The sequence below is a fragment of the Pecten maximus genome, chromosome 9 (assembly GCF_902652985.1).
Source record: "Pecten maximus chromosome 9, xPecMax1.1, whole genome shotgun sequence".
Taxonomy (NCBI): domain Eukaryota; kingdom Metazoa; phylum Mollusca; class Bivalvia; order Pectinida; family Pectinidae; genus Pecten; species Pecten maximus.
This window is the reverse complement of record NC_047023.1, coordinates 27486577-27512279: the sequence shown is the minus strand read 5'-3', so window position 1 is coordinate 27512279 and position 25703 is coordinate 27486577. Positions and strand designations below refer to the sequence as shown.

Here is a 25703-nt window from a genome sequence, read left to right as displayed (position 1 = left end):
CTTTAATCCTCAAAAATACTGTGCTTATAATCAGATATCTAAGACATATGATGTCAAATCCTCTGATACTAGGGAAATATCAATTTCCTTTAATAAATTGTTATCAACAGCAATATACTTTTTAAACAGCCGATGCTTCTTCTTCATCTGGTAATAGAATCGGACATAGTCAAAATATTTTCGAAACGTGTACTTGAAGAACGTCTTCAAGTTCAATTTAATCATCTTACCAACTACTAGATTACGTCTCTTCAAAATACAGAAACGCACTACACCCAGAAAGAAGTTAATGAAAAACGGATTTGTACGTTTAATTTTCCTTGTGTAACCCAGAAAAATAAGACTTCCAAGAGATATATCCGAAACGTAATTTTGATCAGCAGCCGAAAACAGTTTTTTAATTAACGTTTGAACATAAGCCAAAAAATCCGAAAGTTGTGAGCAGTCAAGAAATAAATGCTGCAAAGTTTCCGAATCAGACGTACAGACTAGACATTGATCACTAACAACAGTGCCAATTTTCTTTAACTTCTCCATCGTAAATATGGTGTTATGTACAATACGAAAGTGAACTTCAATAACATCACAGGGTAAAAAAGGCAAGTACATAATTGCAAAAACTTATGGAAGACAAACATCATGAAAAATATCTGACCAATATTCAGATGATTTCGGCTTTTGAAAACAATAACGAATAAAACAAGCATAAATATCCCGTGTAGTTTTAGGATGGAGTTGTACAGTTGTTCCACAACCATCCGTATAAGTAATTTTAGGTCCGCAGTCTGTTCTTATATTAGAATGCACATAGTTCAAAATAATATGTTTATATTTCACTGGAATGCAACTCAAAATAGTTTCATAATCAGATAAAATAGTATCCCTAGAAATATCTGGGTTACTCTCTTTAATAATATCAGCTACAGCATTTGAATTGAGAAACTTGGAAATAACCTCAAACGTCAAATGCTTGACTTTGACAATACCAGCCTTGGCAAAATATTCAATGAAAATAGGCTTGTCGACATTCAAAAACATAGAATTAAAAAACAAAGGTTGTTCGTAAACAAAAAAGGCGTCCTCATTATAGTACACCTCATTCACTGTCTGAAAGGCATACCAAGCCTTTAACATTTCATGATAAACAATTGGCAGTGATCGCAAACATTTGTTTGGAAACTTACAATAAATTACTTCAAATCCAAGATTTAAATCAAGAATTTTGTTAAAGAAATAGCTACACTTACACTTCCAGGCTGCTGTACAGGACATATCCAGCCACCTAAATAAAAACTTTAATCTAAATGATCTTAATTTTAACTCAATATCAGGCACATTTAAACCACCAACCTTTCTTTTGCCAATGATAGTGTCATATGCCACTAAATGAGCACCATTTGACCATAAAAAATCAATACAAATCTTCTTAATATCAGTAATAGCTGACAGAGGCATAGTCTGTGAAGTAAGACAATACCAACATCTCGACATCAATAAGGAACTAATTACGGTAGCTCTACCTTGTATGGTTAATTGTCTTTGTGACCACATTCTCAAAATATTTCTTATGGAAGTAACTTTAGTGTCCCAATTCTTTTCATTACATACTCGTAAATCTACACCAACATACACGCCAAGAATGCAAATAACTTGTTCACACAATTTTATCCGAAAATTGTCAAGTTCAGCTTGTGTAATATTTCCATTGCCAATACATAATAATTCTGATTTATCTTTATTCACTTTAGCACCAGAACCCTTACTATATACTTCCAGTGTTAAAGTTGTATCGTCCGCATGTTGATACACTTTTGACTCAAAATTGGTACGAGGAACATTGATACCTGAAACATCAGGAGATTTTAAAATCATTTGTCCCAGAGGTTCCGCAGCTAAAACATATAGCATCCCTGAAATCGGACACCCCTGCCTTACTGAGTTATGGATAGAGATAAACTTAGTTAGATTACCATTGTATTTTACAGAACTAGAAATATTTGTATAAAAAATCTTGATCCAATCAACAAAGTTTCCTCCAAAACCAAATTTTTCTAAAACTTTAAATAAATACTTATGACAAACACGATCAAAAGCCTTCTCTTGATCAATTTTAAGGATATATCCCTCACAATCTTCCTGTGTAGTTAGATCAATGATATCACGGACACAAAAAATTGTGTCCGAAATATCACGACCAACCACACAGCACGATTGAAAGTTTGAAACAATAGAGGGTAAAACAGTTTTTAATCTATCAGACATAACACGTGCTAAAATGTTATAGTCTACATTAAGAAGGCTAATAGGTCTCCAATTTTTCAATAGACTTTGATCACCTCTTTTTTTTATATACAAGATTGATAACTCCTTGCCTCATTGTTCTGGTCAATTCTCTATCATCCCAGATACTTTGCACAATACAAGGGAAAACATCTTTCAAATCATCAAAAAAGTGACAATAGAATTCAACGGTCAGACCATCCAATCCGGGACTTTTACCTTTTGACATAGTTAATAATGCTTTTTGTATTTCATCAACAGTCACAGGCGAATCACACCTTACTCTATCCTCATCAGTAACTTTTTTGTCAATAAATGATAAAAGATTATCTATATCACTATCATTTGTTTCAATACAATTATACAATTTATTATAAAAACTGAATATTTCATTGGACATCTCATCACAAGAAGTCAATACAATTCCATCTATGTCCTGTAAACATTTAATAGTATTACAATTCTGTCTATACTTCTCAAGTTTTAAAAAATAACTGGTGTTTTTATCACCATCTACGGCCCATTTCGCTTTTGACCTCAAAACAGCACCATTACATTTTTCCTTTTCAAACTTTTCTAAACTCTGTCTTAATTCATCATATTTAGTACAATCAAAAGGTTTCCCATTAGCTATATCACAAGAAAAACCCTGTAATTTATTCTGAATCCTATAAAACTCGGACATCCGTAACTTACGTCGGTCCTTACCATATACCTGAGAGAATCTCTTTATCTTATACTTGAGATTATCCCACCAAACTTTCGGCTCATCCACATATAAAGGACACTTCTTAGCAGAATTAATTATAGACCTTATTTTTGTATTAAATTCTTCTTCTAACAAAAAACAAATAAAAGAATGTTAAAAGTTAATTAAAGTAAAAATTGAGTTTTTTTTCTAAAAATTGAAAGTTTTTTGTAATGCTGTAGATTCAATTCAAAACTTAAATTATGCAATGCAAACTCTCCCTTCATATTTTCATATTTTTGAACAATTTTGGAAGTGAAATACTTTTTTACCCATGGTAAAATTTTAGAATTCCATCAATCATTGATTATTTCATTGAAACAGCTTTTATAACAATGTAAAAATTTAATTGAATCATTGTTTTTTAATATATATTATTACCAATGATATTTATATTGTGAAATACATCAAAGAAACTTAAAAAACATGATTATGCAATTGTCATTTATGCAGGCAAATTTACCAGGAATGTGTTAAAACTTGTATCAATCATGATCACATTAGTAATTCCTGTTTGGAAATCAATGACATTGTATTTATAATAACTATGATGATCATGTTTCCCAGTAAATGAATGCACAATTAAATAACATCCCCTACTTTAATGAGGTAATTAAAAAATAACAAAAAGCTGTGTACTAGATTTTGGAAACCCTACCACTGCCATGCCAGAATGGTTGACAATTATTGATACATAATATTGGGTAACACCTTAGCTTGTGAATAAGAAGACTGTCACTTAATGGTCAGTGATGGAGACAGCGGAACTACGTGTTGTTTTTGCAATAAGAAGTCAGGAAACTGCTTGGTCAAGTATGAATGTTTTCATCATATCCACTTTATCGAGCAATGCTGCAACATGGACGTTGATCTTTATGAAGAAGTTGTAACCTTCTTACAGAGTGACCCAAAAAAGAGGCAATGGCCAAAAAGAGTATTGGTGAGTACCTTTTATTTTAATCAGTATAATTAATTTGATGATTGTGTGATTTACATTTCATGCATTATGACCAATTCAACGGATACAAAGAAACATATTAATGTACTTTGGTGGTAATAACATATATGTATGCACGGTTATATAATGTTACTCTCACTGTTCATTGGAATTGTATTTAATTGCGATTCTCAAGAAATTAATACTATCACATCATTAAATTGATTTATCTGCTGAGTTTGAATTAAGCAACATTGGTGTACAGTACAATGTACATATATGTGTGTGTGTGTGTGGATATGATTAAAAAGTTAATATAGTATTATAATGTCATTGTGATGAACACATAAATGCTAATGAAAAAACTCAAAAACTATTTTCATCTGCTTTCGATATCAGACCATGCAATTTAAAGTTCTTAGTGTAAAATGAAAGGTTTTATTTGTGACATCACTGTGTGATATGGTTACAATGATAATGTAAATCACAGAATCATCATGCATTTATGGACGATACAAATATATCAATAAAGAATATATGAGTATTTTACAAAAAAAAGCAATCATGGATATATATTCTTGGTATGCCAAATATAGGGTGGATGTATATATATCTACTTTGTGGGAATTGATTGGTGTGTAAATATAAAGGGTATCAATCATGGGTATTATACTCATGTAAATATGTATTTTTTTTGGGGGGGGGGGGGGGGGGGGGGGGGGGGATCAGCATTTTATGGGGATTATAGAACAGTAATTTTTAGGGGAAGATCAGTATTTTTCATGGGGGTAGGTGAGTATTTTATGACCTGTAAATATTACTTAATTGGTAGTGCTATGTATTTTATAGAGGGTAGGTCAGTATTTGATGGGGCTAGGTCAGTATTTTATGGCAGGAGATATTACTTAATTGTTATTGAAATGTATATTAAAGGGGGTAGGTCAGAATTTTATTGGGGTAGGTCAGAATTTTATGACATGTAGATATTACTTAATTGTTATTGAAATGTATATTATAGGGGTAGGTCACAATTTTATCGGGGTAGGTCAGTATTTTATGACATGAAGATATTACTTAATTGTTATTGAAATGTATATTATAGGGTGTAGGTCAGAATTTTATGGGGTAGGTCAGTATTTTATGGCAGGAGATATTACTTAATTGTTATTGAAAAAAGGTAAATTATATAAATTGATATGTCTAAAGTATTTGCCAACACTGTTTATTTAGAAAGTCTGAATTGCAACAGTTGGTCTCCCTATATTATTCATCCTACTTATCAAACCTGATGATGCAATGTGAGGATTCAGGATTTCAGTTTTTGGGAAAACAGGATGACACCTTTATGATAATTGAATTTTATTTGAGGCATTATTTTTTTTATTTAAATTATAGTTTGAAAGTAATATTATCTATATATATATATATACATGTTTATCCTCATATAAGCAATGAAAATATACTATATATATATGGGACAAAGAAGTAATTCAAACAGTGTGGACATGTGCAATGAGGCTTAAATTGTTAAATTTTCGAGGCAATATTAATGCCACCCCTTTATCAAAACACAAAACTCCATACATTTATGTTAGGATCAAGTGTTATCTGGATTATATAGAGGATATCTAACAGTGTCTTCAGTAATATCAAATATATTTCTCGAGTGGGGCTAATATTTTGATATTTTTCACGAGTGCGCAGCACGAGTGAAAAATATCAAAATATTAGCCTCACGAGTGAAATATATTTGGTTTTACTTAAGACACTGTTAGATATTCTGTTTATTACATTTTTTATCAACGAAAACCCTACCTTGTATGCTAACTAGGACTTCAGCGATAATTTGTAAACAAAAAAAGTAGTTTCCACTGTCCAGGCGCTGACATATATGTCGGGCTTTCTGATTGGTCAATTATTTTGGTATTTTCTAATCATAAATTTGATTGGTCAAATCAGTAAAAGTAATATTTTTCACTAGTGAAAAAATATGATATTCTTCACTAGTGAAAAATATCACTTTTATAGAATGAATAATTTTTGATATTTTACTGGTAAAAATGTAATAAACTGTTTATATTACTTCTTTGACCCATATATATAATTAAAAAACATTGTTTTAAAGTAGTCTTTAAAAACGTCTTCACTTTATGCATCATAATTTAACTTATATATTTCAAGTTATTATGTATGATTTACCCCAAAACTTACATAAAATCTTCTGCCATATTGATTTAAAATACATAATTGTGCACATCATTTGTTTCTTTTAAAGTACAGAAAATGCAGATGTTAACATTTAGATAGCATTGAACTTTCTTTTGTAAAAGTTTAAGAATCAATTAATATATTAATCAGAGATGTATGCATAACTTAATTTTCATTTGTATATACACTGTATATAGTTATACAGATTTCTGATATCATATATCCTTGTTTATTTAAATCAGAAAAATATATAGTATATCATGTTAAAATGTACAAATATAGATAGATTAATTGATACTAAATCATTAACACTATAAACTTTCTTTAGCCATATACATGCATGTATATACCTGGTAATATTGTATAGGCCTGAAGGCCACACCTGAGTGCTGGTCACCTATAGCAACTGGTCATGTTCTCACCTTTGCAGCTGATTATAATTAGCCCCCTGGCCCTATCCTCAGGTGTGACTGACAACCTGTTTATTTCTTGCAGGACTGACATGCAAGAATTATGTATAAAAGCTTAGATGATTTAATAATGCTGTCAAGTTTGCTTTTATGTAAATTGTTTCATCACAATGTAGGGGGGATCAATATTTTATGGGGTAGGTCATTATTTTATGCATAAAATACTGACCCGGGTCGGTATTTTATGGGGGGTCAATATTTTATATGACACCGGCCGCACCGATCACACAATGACTCTACATGCCTGGGCGCGCACGAACAGTCACACAGGTAACGAATTTCTCCACACCTGGTACACGGCTGAGTTTTACAAGCCCGTCTAAAATTACCTTGACCTCCACATGTATAACAAACAAACTGCGGACAGTCTCGAAACAAATGTTGGTCTGAGTAACAGAGCGAGCACACCTTCAACTGGTTATCATGAATAACCCGGTAATATTCACTTCCAAATTTCATGGTATAAGGCAGCGATTTCAATGTTTGTGGTAATTTAACTCGCACATATCGAGTGCCATCAGCAACACTAGTGCCCTGATAATATCTACGTTTAATGGGCGACACCAATTCCACATTAAGCTGCTCGAGCTTGCTCACAATGTCAGTGTCACTAACATACGCCGGAAGGTGAAGAAAACTCACAAGGATAAACCGTTGCGTAACATCGCGACATTCAAACCTTTTCCCGTCAATGAGTACACCATCCAACAAAATGTTAATCCCTGCTCTCCCCTCAAGGGTGACTTCAAACAGATTTCCAGATTTTGGAACACACGCAAAAACTGAACCCTCGCCACAAAGTTCGACAATTTCCGTAATTACACGAGCCGCTTTGACATTTATATTGTCTAAAACATCCAAAACAACAGTATTTTCTTTAGTATATTGTCTCTTCAAAACAGAACCTCCGGAGGCCGCCATCCCCGCCGGTAAATCCCGGACACAGGAATCACCGAAATATCACTAACTTTATTAGTTAAATATCCCATTCTCTGCAAAATTATCTAGATTGAAACCAAATAAAAATATATTTCCCAAGCGGGAATCGAACCCCTAGACCACTTGGTGACGTGACCGTATGCGCTTCACGGGATTACCAAACTAATCAGCTCCGGCTGCAGCAGTAGTGATAACCACGGTTCCTCTGACATAAACGGTAAGTCTATATCTGAATGTATTGTCAGAGTAAAGCATTGTAGTAACTATGGCGATCTGTAGAAGTAGTTTGGAAATATTTTCTGAATGTTTTCTTCTCAAACGCCGTAAGATTGTAACAATTTTCTATCAATCGATCATACATAACGTTGCATATGAAGAAATAACACATTTTGATGAAAACAAATAACGAAAAAAGACAAGAAACAAATCGGCAGCACGCATCTAATAATTGATTTTGGGAAGGGAACAGGAGTAAATGATGAAATAGAAAAAGCAGAAGGTAAAAACTTGAGATATATCAGAACTGAAGGAACGTGCATGACACTTTCAAATCATCCAATTACTTCAAACGGCGTCTGTCACAAACAATGAGTAACACAGATATAGGGAAATATAATGCTTTTATTTTTCGGAAATAGTTGTCCTTCCTTAGAGGACTCGCACAACTAAATCAGCCAATCAGCTGGTGTTTCACCTGAACCAAGTCCCTGTGGAAAATGTGTTTCTTAGGTTTGTAGCTGTTTTCCTGAGTAAATAACATAGGAAATGGGTACTTTCTATATACGAGAATAAAGTGTTGGGTCTTGCGGTTTGGAAAATCAAAAATATACACTCCTACTGAAAATAGAATGGCGTAGGATTCGCGGTGTCAAAAGGCGGGAATTCCCCAGGTGGGGGTACCCCAGTGTACAGTTAATGTCAGGGTTACTGTCTTTCGAGTACCCGTGTGCTCTAATATGCCATTAAACCTATACAATAACAACATTTATCCGATAGAAAAAACTTCAAACTTTAATTTGATATAAGTTTGACATCATTTGAACTTCAAACGAGCGAATAAAGGGATGAGGTCACCAGTAATAACATATAGTAAATTATTTAATGAGGCATGTATCTAACTAGCTAACATCCCTTTTTCATTTCCTTCCACGAAAGCCTATTTTTTTTCAATTTTTACTCATTACTTGGTGTAAATACTAAATTCATACTAAAACCCTTATTCCCTTGTGTCATTTTTGTGTTGTCCATCGACATAAATTTCATCTTCATTATTACATTGTTGATTGATCACGTTTGCCGAGATATGACCTGCAGAAGGAATGATTTAACTGGTAGTTCAGCAGTAGAAATACACTGGGAGTTAGAATCACCCATAACTGCATGAGTTCCATAGCATCAAGTGTGTTTTACATTGAGTACGAGATAATTCTGTTTTTGATTTTGATATCAATGCGTTCGTTATTATAACACTTTTACCTCGTGTTTACAGAAATATAAAGACTGTATCAAAATGATATACACTGAGAATATTTGGGACAAAGTAAAATAATAATCAACCAATAATGGTGAAATATACAAAGTGACTTGTTTAAACGGATATTTAAGTTGTGAAATAACACTGGGTTTATTGAATTCAATGAAGCGTAGAGTAAGTCAGGATGGCCGAGCGGTCTAAGGCGCTGCGTTCAGGTCGCAGTCGGGTCTTCCCGGCGTGGGTTCGAATCCCACTTCTGACATCAATGTTTTCCTCTTTTTTTTAAATTTACATGTGACGATATAGGTTAGATTCTGATTAAATCAAATTATATTATCAGATTCCATCAAATAAAAGACTAGAAGGTTTCTCAACATAAAGTCAGATATATTGGATATACATCGACACCTTTGCTCTATAGACATTATTGATTTTTAAAAAGAAACTAGTAAATCACAATGAATCATTTTTCTGGATAGCAACATATCATATTAAAATTTTGTTACGTAAATATTCCATGCTCTGCAAAATTATCTAGATTATATAGAAATATAGATTATATAGAAAAAAATCAAATAAAAATATATTTCCCAAGCGGGGAATCGAACCCCGGCCGCCGCGGTGAGAGCGCGGAATCCTAACCACTAGACCACTTGGGACATATGAACTACGGTGACGTGACCGTATGCGCTTCACGGGATTACCAAAATAATCAGCTCCGGCTGCAGCAGTAGTGATAACCACGGTTGCTCTGACATAAACGGTAAGTCTTTATCTGTATGCATTGTCAGAGTAAAGCATTGTAGTAACTATGGCGATCTGTAGAAGTAGTTTGGAAATATTTTCTGAATGTTTTCTTCTCAAACGCCGTAAGATTGTAACAATTTTCTATCAATCGATCATACATAACGTTGCATATGAAGAAATAACACATTTTGATGAAAAAAAATAATGAAAAAAGACAAGAAGTAAATCGGCCACACGCATCTATTGATTGATTTTGGGAAGGTAACAGGAGTAAATGATGAAATAGAATAAGCAGAATGTAAAAACTTGGGATATATCAGAACTGAAGGAACGTGCATGACACTTTCAAATCATCCAATTACTTCAAACAGCGTCTGTCACAAACAATGAGTAACACAGATATAGGGAAATATAATGCTTTTATTTTTCGGAAATAGTTGTCCTTCCTTAGAGGACTCGCACAACTAAATCAGCCAATCAGCTGGTGTTTCACCTGAACCAAGTCCCTGTGGAAAATGTGTTTCTTAGGTTTGTAGCTGTTTTCCTGAGTAAATAACATAGGAAATGGGTACTTTCTATATACGAGAATAAAGTGTTGGGTCTTGCGGTTTGGAAAATCAAAAATATACACTCCTACTGAAAATAGAATGGCGTAGGATTCGCGGTGTCAAAAGGCGGGAATTCCCCAGGTGGGGGTACCCCAGTGTACAGTTAATGTCAGGGTTACTGTCTTTCGAGTACCCGTGTGCTCTAATATGCCATTAAACCTATACAATAACAACATTTATCCGATAGAAAAAACTTCAAACTTTAATTTGATATAAGTTTGACATCATTTGAACTTCAAACGAGCGAATAAAGGGATGAGGTCACCAGTAATAACATATAGTAAATTATTTAATGAGGCATGTATCTAACTAGCTAACATCCCTTTTTCATTTCCTTCCACGAAAGCCTATTTTTTTTCAATTTTTACTCATTACTTGGTGTAAATACTAAATTCATACTAAAACCCTTATTCCCTTGTGTCATTTTTGTGTTGTCCATCGACATAAATTTCATCTTCATTATTACATTGTTGATTGATCACGTTTGCCGAGATATGACCTGCAGAAGGAATGATTTAACTGGTAGTTCAGCAGTAGAAATACACTGGGAGTTAGAATCACCCATAACTGCATGAGTTCCATAGCATCAAGTGTGTTTTACATTGAGTACGAGATAATTCTGTTTTTGATTTTGATATCAATGCGTTCGTTATTATAACACTTTTACCTCGTGTTTACAGAAATATAAAGACTGTATCAAAATGATATACACTGAGAATATTTGGGACAAAGTAAAATAATAATCAACCAATAATGGTGAAATATACAAAGTGACTTGTTTAAACGGATATTTAAGTTGTGAAATAACACTGGGTTTATTGAATTCAATGAAGCGTAGAGTAAGTCAGGATGGCCGAGCGGTCTAAGGCGCTGCGTTCAGGTCGCAGTCGGGTCTTCCCGGCGTGGGTTCGAATCCCACTTCTGACATCAATGTTTTCCTCTTTTTTTTAAATTTACATGTGACGATATAGGTTAGATTCTGATTAAATCAAATTATATTATCAGATTCCATCAAATAAAAGACTAGAAGGTTTCTCAACATAAAGTCAGATATATTGGATATACATCGACACCTTTGCTCTATAGACATTATTGATTTTTAAAAAGAAACTAGTAAATCACAATGAATCATTTTTCTGGATAGCAACATATCATATTAAAATTTTGTTACGTAAATATTCCATGCTCTGCAAAATTATCTAGATTATATAGAAATATAGATTATATAGAAAAAAATCAAATAAAAATATATTTCCCAAGCGGGGAATCGAACCCCGGCCGCCGCGGTGAGAGCGCGGAATCCTAACCACTAGACCACTTGGGACATATGAACTACGGTGACGTGACCGTATGCGCTTCACGGGATTACCAAAATAATCAGCTCCGGCTGCAGCAGTAGTGATAACCACGGTTGCTCTGACATAAACGGTAAGTCTTTATCTGTATGCATTGTCAGAGTAAAGCATTGTAGTAACTATGGCGATCTGTAGAAGTAGTTTGGAAATATTTTCTGAATGTTTTCTTCTCAAACGCCGTAAGATTGTAACAATTTTCTATCAATCGATCATACATAACGTTGCATATGAAGAAATAACACATTTTGATGAAAAAAAATAATGAAAAAAGACAAGAAGTAAATCGGCCACACGCATCTATTGATTGATTTTGGGAAGGTAACAGGAGTAAATGATGAAATAGAATAAGCAGAATGTAAAAACTTGGGATATATCAGAACTGAAGGAACGTGCATGACACTTTCAAATCATCCAATTACTTCAAACAGCGTCTGTCACAAACAATGAGTAACACAGATATAGGGAAATATAATGCTTTTATTTTTCGGAAATAGTTGTCCTTCCTTAGAGGACTCGCACAACTAAATCAGCCAATCAGCTGGTGTTTCACCTGAACCAAGTCCCTGTGGAAAATGTGTTTCTTAGGTTTGTAGCTGTTTTCCTGAGTAAATAACATAGGAAATGGGTACTTTCTATATACGAGAATAGAGTGTTGGGTCTTGCGGTTTGGAAAATCAAAAATATACACTCCTACTGAAAATAGAATGGCGTAGGATTCGCGGTGTCAAAAGGCGGGAATTCCCCAGGTGGGGGTACCCCAGTGTACAGTTAATGTCAGGGTTACTGTCTTTCGAGTACCCGTGTGCTCTAATATGCCATTAAACCTATACAATAACAACATTTATCCGATAGAAAAAACTTCAAACTTTAATTTGATATAAGTTTGACATCATTTGAACTTCAAACGAGCGAATAAAGGGATGAGGTCACCAGTAATAACATATAGTAAATTATTTAATGAGGCATGTATCTAACTAGCTAACATCCCTTTTTCATTTCCTTCCACGAAAGCCTATTTTTTTCAATTTTTACTCATTACTTGGTGTAAATACTAAATTCATACTAAAACCCTTATTCCCTTGTGTCATTTTTGTGTTGTCCATCGACATACATTTCTTCTTCATTATTACATTGTTGATTGATCACGTTTGCCGAGATATGACCTGCAGAAGGAATGATTTAACTGGTAGTTCAGCAGTAGAAATACACTGGGAGTTAGAATCACCCATAACTGCATGAGTTCCATAGCATCAAGTGTGTTTTACATTGAGTACGAGATAATTCAGTTTTTGATTTTGATATCAATGCGTTCGTTATTATAACACTTTTACCTCGTGTTTACAGAAATATAAAGACTGTATCAAAATGATATACACTGAGAATATTTGGGACAAAGTAAAATAATAATCAACCAATAATGGTGAAATATACAAAGTGACTTGTTTAAACGGATATTTATGTTGTGAAATAACACTGGGTTTATTGAATTCAATGAAGCGTAGAGTAAGTCAGGATGGCCGAGCGGTCTAAGGCGCTGCGTTCAGGTCGCAGTCGGGTCTTCCCGGCGTGGGTTCGAATCCCACTTCTGACATCAATGTTTTCCTCTTTTTTTTTAATTTACATGTGACGATATAGGTTAGATTCTGATTAAATCAAATTATATTATCAGATTCCATCAAATAAAAGACTAGAAGGTTTCTCAACATAAAGTCAGATATGATGGTTATACATCGACACCTTTGCTCTATAGACATTATTGATTTTTAAAAAGAAACTAGTAAATCACAATGAATCATTTTTCTGAATAGCAACATATCATATTAAAATTTTGTTACGTAAAGATCCCATGCTCTGCAAAATTATCTAGATTATATAGAAATATAGATTATATAGAAAAAAATCAAATAAAAATATATTTCCCAAGCGGGGAATCGAACCCCGGCCGCCGCGGTGAGAGCGCGGAATCCTAACCACTAGACCACTTGGGACATATGCACTACGGTGACGTGACCGTATGCGCTTCACGGGATTACCAAACTAATCAGCTCCGGCTGCAGCAGTAGTGATAACCATGGTTCCTCTGACATAAACGGTAAGTCTATATCTGAATGTATTGTCAGAGTAAAGCATTGTAGTAACTATGGCAATCTGTAGAAGTTAGTTTGGAAATATTTTCTGAATGTTTTCTTCTCAAACGCCGTAAGATCGTAACAATTTTCAATCAATCGATCATACATAACGTTGCATATGAAGAAATAACACATTTTGATGAAAAAAAATAATGAAAAAAGACAAGAAGCAAATCGGCAGCACGCATCTATTAATTGATTTTGGGAAGGTAACAGGAGTAAATGATGAAATAGAATAAGCAGAGGGTAAAAACTTGAGATATATCAGAACTGAAGGAACGTGCATGACACTTTCAAATCATCCAATTACTTCAAACGGCGTCTGTCACAAACAATGAGTAACACAGATATAGGGAAATATAATGCTTTTATTTTTCGGAAATAGTTGTCCTTCCTTAGAGGACACACACAACTAAATCAGCCAATCAGCTGGTGTTTCACCTGAACCAAGTCCCTGTGGAAAATGTGTTTCTTAGGTTTGTAGCTGTTTTCCTGAGTAAATAACATAGGAAATGGGTACTTTCTATATACGAGAATAAAGTGTTGGGTCTTGAGGTTTGGAAAATCAAAAATATACACTCCTACTGAAAATAGAATGGCGTAGGATTCGCGGTGTCAAAAGGCGGGAATTCCCCAGGTGGGGGTACCCCAGTGTACTGTTAATGTCAGGGTTACTGTCTTTCGAGTACCCGTGTGCTCTAATATGCCATTAAACCTATACAATAACAACATTTATCCGATAGAAAAAACTTCAAACTTTAATTTGATATAAGTTTGACATCATTTGAACTTCAAACGAGCGAATAAAGGGATGAGGTCACCAGTAATAACATATAGTAAATTATTTAATGAGGCATGTATCTAACTAGCTAACATCCCGTTTTCATTTCCTTCCACGAAAGCCAATTTTTTCAATTTTTACTCATTACTTGGTGTAAATACTAAATTCATACCAAAACCCTTATTCCCTTGTGTCATTTTTGTGTTGTCCATCGACATAAATTTCTTCTTCATTATTACATTGTTGATTGATCACGTTTGCCGAGATATGACCTGCAGAGGGAATGATTTAACTGGTAGTTCAGCAGTAGAAATACACTGGGAGTTAGAATCACCCATAACTGCATGAGTTCCATAGCATCAAGTGTGTTTTACATTGAGTACGAGATAATTCAGTTTTTGATTTTGATATCAATGCGTTCGTTATTATAACACTTTTACAACATGTTTACAGAAATATAAAGACTGTATCAAAATGATATACACTGAGAATATTTGGGACAAAGTAAAATAATAATCAACCAATAATGGTGAAATATACAAAGTGACTTGTTTAAACGGATATTTATGTTGTGAAATAACACTGGGTTTATTGAATTCAAAGAAGCGTAGAGTAAGTCAGGATGGCCGAGCGGTCTAAGGCGCTGCGTTCAGGTCGCAGTCGGGTCTTCCCGGCGTGGGTTCGAATCCCACTTCTGACATCAATGTTTTCCTCTTTTTTTTTTAATTTACATGTGACGATATAGGTTAGATTCTGATTAAATCAAATTATATTATCAGATTCCATCAAATAAAAGACTAGAAGGTTTCTCAACATAAAGTCAGATATGATGGTTATACATCGACACCTTTGCTCTATAGACATTATTGATTTTTAAAAAGAAACTAGTAAATCACAATGAATCATTTTTCTGAATAGCAACATATCATATTAAAATTTTGTTACGTAAATATTCCATGCTCTGCAAAATTATCTAGATTATATAGAAATATAGATTATATAGAAAAAAAATCAAATAAAAATATATTTCCCAAGCGGGGAATCGAACCCCGGCCGCCGCGGTGAGAGCGCGGAATCCTAACCACTAGACCACTTGGGACATATGCACTACGGTGACGTGACCGTATGCGCTTCACGGGATTACCAAACTAATCAGCTCCGGCTGCAGCAGTAGTGATAACCATGGTTCCTCTGACATAAACGGTAAGTCTATATCTGAATGTATTGTCAGAGTAAAGCATTGTAGTAACTATGGCAATCTGTAGAAGTTAGTTTGGAAATATTTTCTGAATGTTTTCTTCTCAAACGCCGTAAGATCGTAACAATTTTCTAATCAATCGATCATACATAACGTTGCATATGAAGAAATAACACATTTTGATGAAAAAAAAATAATGAAAAAAGACAAGAAGTAAATCGGCAGCACGCATCTATTAATTGATTTTGGGAAGGTAACAGGAGTAAATGATGAAATAGAATAAGAAGAGGGTAAAAACTTGAGATATATCAGAACTGAAGGAACGTGCATTACACTTTCAAATCACCCAATTACTTCAAACGGCGTCTGTCACAAACAATGAGTAACACAGATATAGGGAAATATAATGCTTTTATTTTTCGGAAATAGTTGTCCTTCCTTAGTGGACTCACACAACTAAATCAGCCAATCAGCTGGTGTTTCACCTGAACCAAGTCCCTGTGGAAAATGTGTTTCTTAGGTTTGTAGCTGTTTTCCTGGGTAAATAACATAGGAAATGGGTACTTTCTATATACGAGAATAAAGTGTTGGGTCTTGAGGTTTGGAAAATCAAAAATATACACTCCTACTGAAAATGGAATGGCGTAGGATTCGCGGTGTCAAAAGGCGGGAATTCCCCAGGTGGGGGTACCCCAGTGTACTGTTAATGTCAGGGTTACTGTCTTTCGAGTACCCGTGTGCTCTAATATGCCATTAAACCTATACAATAACAACATTTATCCGATAGAAAAAACTTCAAACTTTAATTTGATATAAGTTTGACATCATTTGAACTTCAAACGAGCGAATAAAGGGATGAGGTCACCAGTAATAACATATAGTAAATTATTTAATGAGGCATGTATCTAACTAGCTAACATCCCTTTTTCATTTCCTTCCACGAAAGCCTATTTTTTCAATTTTTACTCATTACTTGGTGTAAATACTAAATTCATACCAAAACCCTTATTCCCTTGTGTCATTTTTGTGTTGTCCATCGACATAAATTTCTTCTTCATTATTACATTGTTGATTGATCACGTTTGCCGAGATATGACCTGCAGAGGGAATGATTTAACTGGTAGTTCAGCAGTAGAAATACACTGGGAGTTAGAATCACCCATAACTGCATGAGTTCCATAGCATCAAGTGTGTTTTACATTGAGTACGAGATAATTCAGTTTTTGATTTTGATATCAATGCGTTCGTTATTATAACACTTTTACAACATGTTTACAGAAATATAAAGACTGTATCAAAATGATATACACTGAGAATATTTGGGACAAAGTAAAATAATAATCAACCAATAATGGTGAAATATACAAAGTGACTTGTTTAAACGGATATTTAAGTTGTGAAATAACAATGGGTTTATTGAATTCAAAGATGCGTAGAGTAAGTCAGGATGGCCGAGCGGTCTAAGGCGCTGCGTTCAGGTCGCAGTCGGGTCTTCCCGGCGTGGGTTCGAATCCCACTTCTGACATCAATGTTTTCCTCTTTTTTTTTTTAATTTACATGTGACGATATAGGTTAGATTCTGATTAAATCAAATTATATTATCAGATTCCATCAAATAAAAGACTAGAAGGTTTCTCAACATAAAGTCAGATATATTGGATATACATCGACACCTTTGCTCTATAGACATTATTGATTTTTAAAAAGAAACTAGTAAATCACAATGAATCATTTTTCTGGATAGCAACATATCATATTAAAATTTTGTTACGTAAATATTCAATGCTCTGCAAAATTAGCTAGATTATATAGAAATATAGATTATATAGAAAAAAATCAAATAAAAATATATTTCCCAAGCGGGGAATCGAACCCCGGCCGCCGCGGTGAGAGCGCGGAATCCTAACCACTAGACCACTTGGGACATATGCACTACGGTGACGTGACCGTATGCGCTTCACGGGATTACCAAAATAATCAGCTCCGGCTGCAGCAGTAGTGATAACCACGGTTCCTCTGACATAAACGGTAAGTCTTTATCTGTATGCATTGTCAGAGTAAAGCATTGTAGTAACTATGGCGATCTGTAGAAGTAGTTTGGAAATATTTTCTGAATGTTTTCTTCTCAAACGCCGTAAGATTGTAACAATTTTCTATCAATCGATCATACATAACGTTGCATATGAAGAAATAACACATTTTGATGAAAAAAAATAATGAAAAAAGACAAGAAGTAAATCGGCCACACGCATCTATTGATTGATTTTGGGAAGGTAACAGGAGTAAATGATGAAATAGAATAAGCAGAATGTAAAAACTTGGGATATATCAGAACTGAAGGAACGTGCATGACACTTTCAAATCATCCAATTACTTCAAACAGCGTCTGTCACAAACAATGAGTAACACAGATATAGGGAAATATAATGCTTTTATTTTTCGGAAATGGTTGTCCTTCCTTAGAGGACTCGCACAACTAAATCAGCCAATCAGCTGGTGTTTCACCTGAACCAAGTCCCTGTGGAAAATGTGTTTCTTAGGTTTGTAGCTGTTTTCCTGAGTAAATAACATAGGAAATGGGTACTTTCTATATACGAGAATAGAGTGTTGGGTCTTGCGGTTTGGAAAATCAAAAATATACACTCCTACTGAAAATAGAATGGCGTAGGATTCGCGGTGTCAAAAGGCGGGAATTCCCCAGGTGGGGGTACCCCAGTGTACAGTTAATGTCAGGGTTACTGTCTTTCGAGTACCCGTGTGCTCTAATATGCCATTAAACCTATACAATAACAACATTTATCCGATAGAAAAAACTTCAAACTTTAATTTGAAATAAGTTTGACATCATTTGAACTTCAAACGAGCGAATAAAGGGATGAGGTCACCAGTAATAACATATAGTAAATTATTTAATGAGGCATGTATCTAACTAGCTAACATCCCTTTTTCATTTCCTTCCACGAAAGCCTATTTGTTTCAATTTTTACTCATTACTTGGTGTAAATACTAAATTCATACTAAAACCCTTATTCCCTTGTGTCATTTTTGTGTTGTCCATCGACATACATTTTTTCTTCATTATTACATTGTTGATTGATCACGTTTGCCGAGATATGACCTGCAGAAGGAATGATTTAACTGGTAGTTCAGCAGTAGAAATACACTGGGAGTTAGAATCACCCATAACTGCATGAGTTCCATAGTATCAAGTGTGTTTTACATTGAGTACGAGATAATTCAGTTTTTGATTTTGATATCAATGCGTTCGTTATTATAACACTTTTACAACATGTTTACAGAAATATAAAGACTGTATCAAAATGATATACACTGAGAATATTTGGGACAAAGTAAAATAATAATCAACCAATAATGGTGAAATATACAAAGTGACTTGTTTAAACGGATATTTAAGTTGTGAAATAACAATGGGTTTATTGAATTCAATGAAGCGTAGAGTAAGTCAGGATGGCCGAGCGGTCTAAGGCGCTGCGTTCAGGTCGCAGTCGGGTCTTCCCGGCGTGGGTTCGAATCCCACTTCTGACATCAATGTTTTCCTCTTTTTTTTTTAATTTACATGTGACGATATAGGTTAGATTCTGATTAAATCAAATTATATTATCAGATTCCATCAAATAAAAGACTAGAAGGTTTCTCAACATAAAGTCAGATATATTGGATATACATCGACACCTTTGCTCTATAGACATTATTGATTTTTAAAAAGAAACTAGTAAATCACAATGAATCATTTTTCTGGATAGCAACATATCATATTAAAATTTTGTTACGTAAATATTCCATGCTCTGCAAAATTATCTAGATTATATAGAAATATAGATTATATAGAAAAAAATCAAATAAAAATATATTTCCCAAGCGGGGAATCGAACCCCGGCCGCCGCGGTGAGAGCGCGGAATCCTAACCACTAGACCACTTGGGACATATGCACTACGGTGACGTGACCGTATGCGCTTCACGGGATTACCAAAATAATCAGCTCCGGCTGCAGCAGTAGTGATAACCACGGTTCCTCTGACATAAACGGTAAGTCTTTATCTGTATGCATTGTCAGAGTAAAGCATTGTAGTAACTATGGCGATCTGTAGAAGTAGTTTGGAAATATTTTCTGAATGTTTTCTTCTCAAACGCCGTAAGATTGTAACAATTTTCTATCAATCGATCATACATAACGTTGCATATGAAGAAATAACACATTTTGATGAAAAAAAATAATGAAAAAAGACAAGAAGTAAATCGGCCACACGCATCTATTGATTGATTTTGGGAAGGTAACAGGAGTAAATGATGAAATAGAATAAGCAGAATGTAAAAACTTGGGATATATCAGAACTGAAGGAACGTGCATGACACTTTCAAATCATCCAATTACTTCAAACAGCGTCTGTCACAAACAATGAGTAACACAGATATAGGGAAATATAATGCTTTTATTTTTCGGAAATGGTTGTCCTTCCTTAGAGGACTCGCACAACTAAATCAGCCAATCAGCTGGTGTTTCACCTGAACCAAGTCCCTGTGGAAAATGTGTTTCTTAGGTTTGTAGCTGTTTTCCTGAGTAAATAACATAGGAAATGGGTACTTTCTATATACGAGAATAGAGTGTTGGGTCTTGCGGTTTGGAAAATCAAAAATATACACTCCTACTGAAAATAGAATGGCGTAGGATTCGCGGTGTCAAAAGGCGGGAATTCCCCAGGTGGGGGTACCCCAGTGTACAGTTAATGTCAGGGTTACTGTCTTTCGAGTACCCGTGTGCTCTAATATGCCATTAAACCTATACAATAACAACATTTATCCGATAGAAAAAACTTCAAACTTTAATTTGAAATAAGTTTGACATCATTTGAACTTCAAACGAGCGAATAAAGGGATGAGGTCACCAGTAATAACATATAGTAAATTATTTAATGAGGCATGTATCTAACTAGCTAACATCCCTTTTTCATTTCCTTCCACGAAAGCCTATTTGTTTCAATTTTTACTCATTACTTGGTGTAAATACTAAATTCATACTAAAACCCTTATTCCCTTGTGTCATTTTTGTGTTGTCCATCGACATACATTTTTTCTTCATTATTACATTGTTGATTGATCACGTTTGCCGAGATATGACCTGCAGAAGGAATGATTTAACTGGTAGTTCAGCAGTAGAAATACACTGGGAGTTAGAATCACCCATAACTGCATGAGTTCCATAGCATCAAGTGTGTTTTACTTTGAGTACGAGATAATTCAGTTTTTGATTTTGATATCAATGCGTTCGTTATTATAACACTTTTACAACATGTTTACAGAAATATAAAGACTGTATCAAAATGATATACACTGAGAATATTTGGGACAAAGTAAAATAATAATCAACCAATAATGGTGAAATATACAAAGTGACTTGTTTAAACGGATATTTAAGTTGTGAAATAACAATGGGTTTATTGAATTCAAAGAAGCGTAAAGTAAGTCAGGATGGCCGAGCGGTCTAAGGCGCTGCGTTCAGGTCGCAGTCGGGTCTTCCCGGCGTGGGTTCGAATCCCACTTCTGACATCAATGTTTTCCTCTTTTTTTTTTAATTTACATGTGACGATATAGGTTAGATTCTGATTAAATCAAATTATATTATCAGATTCCATCAAATAAAAGACTAGAAGGTTTCTCAACATAAAGTCAGATATATTGGATATACATCGACACCTTTGCTCTATAGACATTATTGATTTTTAAAAAGAAACTAGTAAATCACAATGAATCATTTTTCTGGATAGCAACATATCATATTAAAATTTTGTTACGTAAATATTCCATGCTCTGCAAAATTATCTAGATTATATAGAAATATAGATTATATAGAAAAAAATCAAATAAAAATATATTTCCCAAGCGGGGAATCGAACCCCGGCCGCCGCGGTGAGAGCGCGGAATCCTAACCACTAGACCACTTGGGACATATGCACTACGGTGACGTGACCGTATGCGTTTCACGGGATTACCAAAATAATCAGCTCCGGCTGCAGCAGTAGTGATAACCACGGTTCCTCTGACATAAACGGTAAGTCTATATCTGAATGTATTGTCAGAGTAAAGCATTGTAGTAACTATGGCAATCTGTAGAAGTAGTTTGGAAATATTTTCTGAATGTTTTCCTCTCAAACGCCGTAAGATTGTAACAATTTTCTATCAATCGATCATACATAACGTTGCATATGAAGAAATAACACATTTTGATGAAAAAAAATAATGAAAAAAGACAAGAAGTAAATCGGCCACACGCATCTATTGATTGATTTTGGGAAGGTAACAGGAGTAAATGATGAAATAGAATAAGAAGAGGGTAAAAACTTGAGATATATCAGAACTGAAGGAACGTGCATGACACTTTCAAATCATCCAATTACTTCAAACAGCGTCTGTCACAAACAATGAGTAACACAGATATAGGGAAATATAATGCTTTTATTTTTCGGAAATGGTTGTCCTTCCTTAGAGGACTCGCACAACTAAATCAGCCAATCAGCTGGTGTTTCACCTGAACCAAGTCCCTGTGGAAAATGTGTTTCTTAGGTTTGTAGCTGTTTTCCTGAGTAAATAACATAGGAAATGGGTACTTTCTATATACGAGAATAGAGTGTTGGGTCTTGCGGTTTGGAAAATCAAAAATATACACTCCTACTGAAAATAGAATGGCGTAGGATTCGCGGTGTCAAAAGGCGGGAATTCCCCAGGTGGGGGTACCCCAGTGTACAGTTAATGTCAGGGTTACTGTCTTTCGAGTACCCGTGTGCTCTAATATGCCATTAAACCTATACAATAACAACATTTATCCGATAGAAAAAACTTCAAACTTTAATTTGATATAAGTTTGACATCATTTGAACTTCAAACGAGCGAATAAAGGGATGAGGTCACCAGTAATAACATATAGTAAATTATTTAATGAGGCATGTATCTAACTAGCTAACATCCCTTTTTCATTTCCTTCCACGAAAGCCTATTTGTTTCAATTTTTACTCATTACTTGGTGTAAATACTAAATTCATACTAAAACCCTTATTCCCTTGTGTCATTTTTGTGTTGTCCATCGACATAAATTTCTTCTTCATTATTACATTGTTGATTGATCACGTTTGCCGAGATATGACCTGCAGAGGGAATGATTTAACTGGTAGTTCAGCAGTAGAACAATGTTTTCCTCTTTTTTTTTTGACATTTACATGTGACGATATTAGATTTGAGTCTGATTAAATCAAATTATATTATCAGATTCCATCAAATGAAAGACTAGAAGGTTTCTCAACATAAAGTCAGATATGATGTTTATACATCGACAACTTTGCTCTATAGACATTATTGATTTTTAAAAAGAAACTAGTAAATCACAATGAATCATTTTTCTGGATAGCAACATATCATAAAGATCCCATGCTCTGCAAAATTATCTAGATTATATAGAAATATAGATTATATAGAAAAAAATCAAACAAAAATATATTTCCCAAGCGGGGAATCGAACCCCGGCCGCCGCGGTGAGAGCGCGGAATCCTTTTTTTTATCTTTAAAATATACTTTTAATTTCCCCAGCAAATAGGACCCCCGGGGTTGGGGCCCCGAAGGCTCCTCACAGTGCATGTTATATATATCCAAAAGTAAAATTATCAGAATATAATCATCGCATTATCACAGTCTAGCTAATTTTCTCATACTTAATATAAACTTTATTTTATTCATTCAATTCATACATATACAATACACAATCATACAATCATAATGTGAATAGGATTCGGAAACAAGTATAAGACTTATATTAATCCGTTTCCTTTCATGACACATTGAGTAAACGGCAGCAAGTGGGAGAATACGTAAGTGAGCAATGTAATACTTGAATAAATGAAAAAAGGAGATATCAGTGACCTCAGCAATTATAGGCCTATTGCCATTACATCTATTTTAATCAAAATTTTGGAAAAGATTATTTTTAAATATTTATTTAACTATATATCAAGTCATAATATGTTGAGTGTACATCAGTCAGGATTTCAACCCAGAGACTCAACAACTAATCAATTAACTGATATTTATATTTATAATACTATAACTAGTAATCTGGACCAAGGCAAAGATCTACGTTTTGTTTTCTGTGACATAAGTAAAGCATTTGATCGGGTTTGGCATTTAGGACTTTTACATAAGCTAAAAAGTTATGGTATTAAAGGCAAATTATATAATTGGTTTAAGGCTTACTTATCTGACAGAAAACAAAGGGTAATCTTTGATGGTTATAAATCTAGGACCAAACTTATTTCTACAGGGGTTCCTCAAGGATCTGTCCTTGGACCATTTCTCTTCCTTTTATTTATCAATGATATTACTAACAATGTCAACTCTCATATAAAACTATTTGCAGATGATACCTCTCTCTATGTTGTAGTAAATGATAATGATGACCTTCAGACACCTACTAATTTGCTTAATAATGACCTTGAGTCTATATCTGAATGGGCAAAACGATGGCAAATTCTTTTTAATCCAAATAAAACTGTAGCTATGAATTTCACACGAAGACACACTAGCAATCATCCGCAACTTTCATTAAAAATACCCCAATTGTACAGCTTGAACACCACACTCACTTAGGTCTGACATTTAACAGTAAAGGCACATGGTCTGATCACATCTCTAATATTTATAGCAAAGCTAACTCCAGATTGAGTATCCTTCGAATTTTAAAAACTATTGTCGATAGGAACACCTTAAAAACTTGATATGGCTCCTATATTCGACCTATTTTGGAATATTCCGATGTAGTATGGGGTAACTGCACTAAATCTGAATCGGATCTGCTAGAAACAGTTCAATTAGAAGCTATGCGGATAATTACTGGTCTCAGACGTGGCACGTCCCATCACATACTCTATACTGAAACCCAACTTGAACCACTATTTATACGAAGACAAAATCATAAATTAATTTTCATGTACAAAATTCTTAATAACTATGCACCAAATTATCTTACTAACATTATCCAACCTTTTATAAATGTAAATAATACTTATAACTTCAGAAATAATAGAGTTTTTAATATACCGCAGTCAAGAACTACTAATTATATGAATAGCTTCTTTCCTTCTACAATGGTTAAATGGAATGAACTTGATCCCTCTTTACGAGACTCTATGTCAATTTCAACATTTAAAAAGAAGCTTATAAAATACCTAATACACCTGTCTCTAATACGTTTATCAATTGTGTTCCGAGAAAACTTAATATCATTTTATGTCAATTAAGAAATTCTAAAAGTGATCTTAATTTTGATAAATTTCAAGATCACCTAATTGATGATACTTCTTGTAATTGTGGTGCACCTAGGGAAGATCTTACTCATTTTTTCTTTCAATGTCCTTTGTATGATAATATTAGACATTACATTTTTAGTATTCATGACTTATTAGGCTACTTAGATTTGCACTGCCTATTATATGGTATCAATAATGATTCTGACCATTTAAATAATACCATCCTTATAAATGTTGATTCTTATATAAGATTATCAAAGCGTTTCTGTACTTACTCGTGAAAAATACACATATATGATATAATATGATATTTGTATATTAATAATGAAAAATATGTTAACTGTATATTAACAATATTCTCAATGGGAATTACATATAAAAGTGTGTAAGTGGGTGTGCGTGTGTGTGAAAGCTGAATTAGGTTATAGTTAGAAATGTACATCTCTACCGGAATAGAAGAAGACTGATATAGGCATAGCCTGTTGTCTGATTCTTTTGTAAATACTCATTTAATGACTGT

The 25703-nt window shown here is 34.1% G+C and overlaps 14 non-coding genes across 14 annotated transcripts; 7 read left to right on the top strand and 7 right to left on the bottom strand.

The window, feature by feature from the left end:
• The first annotated feature begins 9234 nt into the window (after positions 1-9234).
• Positions 9235-9318, top strand: Trnal-cag. The gene has a single exon. It is a non-coding gene; the product is annotated as a tRNA-Leu (tRNA).
• Positions 9319-9643: 325 nt separating this feature from the next.
• On the bottom strand, positions 9644-9715 carry Trnae-cuc. Its single transcript has one exon. It is a non-coding gene; the product is annotated as a tRNA-Glu (tRNA).
• A 1539-nt stretch (positions 9716-11254) lies between these two features.
• Positions 11255-11338, top strand: Trnal-cag. The gene has a single exon. It is a non-coding gene; the product is annotated as a tRNA-Leu (tRNA).
• A 325-nt stretch (positions 11339-11663) lies between these two features.
• On the bottom strand, positions 11664-11735 carry Trnae-cuc. Its single transcript has one exon. It is a non-coding gene; the product is annotated as a tRNA-Glu (tRNA).
• A 1538-nt stretch (positions 11736-13273) lies between these two features.
• On the top strand, positions 13274-13357 carry Trnal-cag. The gene has a single exon. It is a non-coding gene; the product is annotated as a tRNA-Leu (tRNA).
• A 325-nt stretch (positions 13358-13682) lies between these two features.
• Positions 13683-13754, bottom strand: Trnae-cuc. The gene has a single exon. It is a non-coding gene; the product is annotated as a tRNA-Glu (tRNA).
• Positions 13755-15292: 1538 nt separating this feature from the next.
• Positions 15293-15376, top strand: Trnal-cag. The gene has a single exon. It is a non-coding gene; the product is annotated as a tRNA-Leu (tRNA).
• A 327-nt stretch (positions 15377-15703) lies between these two features.
• Positions 15704-15775, bottom strand: Trnae-cuc. Its single transcript has one exon. It is a non-coding gene; the product is annotated as a tRNA-Glu (tRNA).
• Positions 15776-17315: 1540 nt separating this feature from the next.
• On the top strand, positions 17316-17399 carry Trnal-cag. The gene has a single exon. It is a non-coding gene; the product is annotated as a tRNA-Leu (tRNA).
• A 327-nt stretch (positions 17400-17726) lies between these two features.
• On the bottom strand, positions 17727-17798 carry Trnae-cuc. Its single transcript has one exon. It is a non-coding gene; the product is annotated as a tRNA-Glu (tRNA).
• A 1538-nt stretch (positions 17799-19336) lies between these two features.
• Positions 19337-19420, top strand: Trnal-cag. Its single transcript has one exon. It is a non-coding gene; the product is annotated as a tRNA-Leu (tRNA).
• Positions 19421-19746: 326 nt separating this feature from the next.
• Positions 19747-19818, bottom strand: Trnae-cuc. Its single transcript has one exon. It is a non-coding gene; the product is annotated as a tRNA-Glu (tRNA).
• Positions 19819-21356: 1538 nt separating this feature from the next.
• Positions 21357-21440, top strand: Trnal-cag. Its single transcript has one exon. It is a non-coding gene; the product is annotated as a tRNA-Leu (tRNA).
• A 326-nt stretch (positions 21441-21766) lies between these two features.
• On the bottom strand, positions 21767-21838 carry Trnae-cuc. The gene has a single exon. It is a non-coding gene; the product is annotated as a tRNA-Glu (tRNA).
• Positions 21839-25703: the final 3865 nt, after the last annotated feature.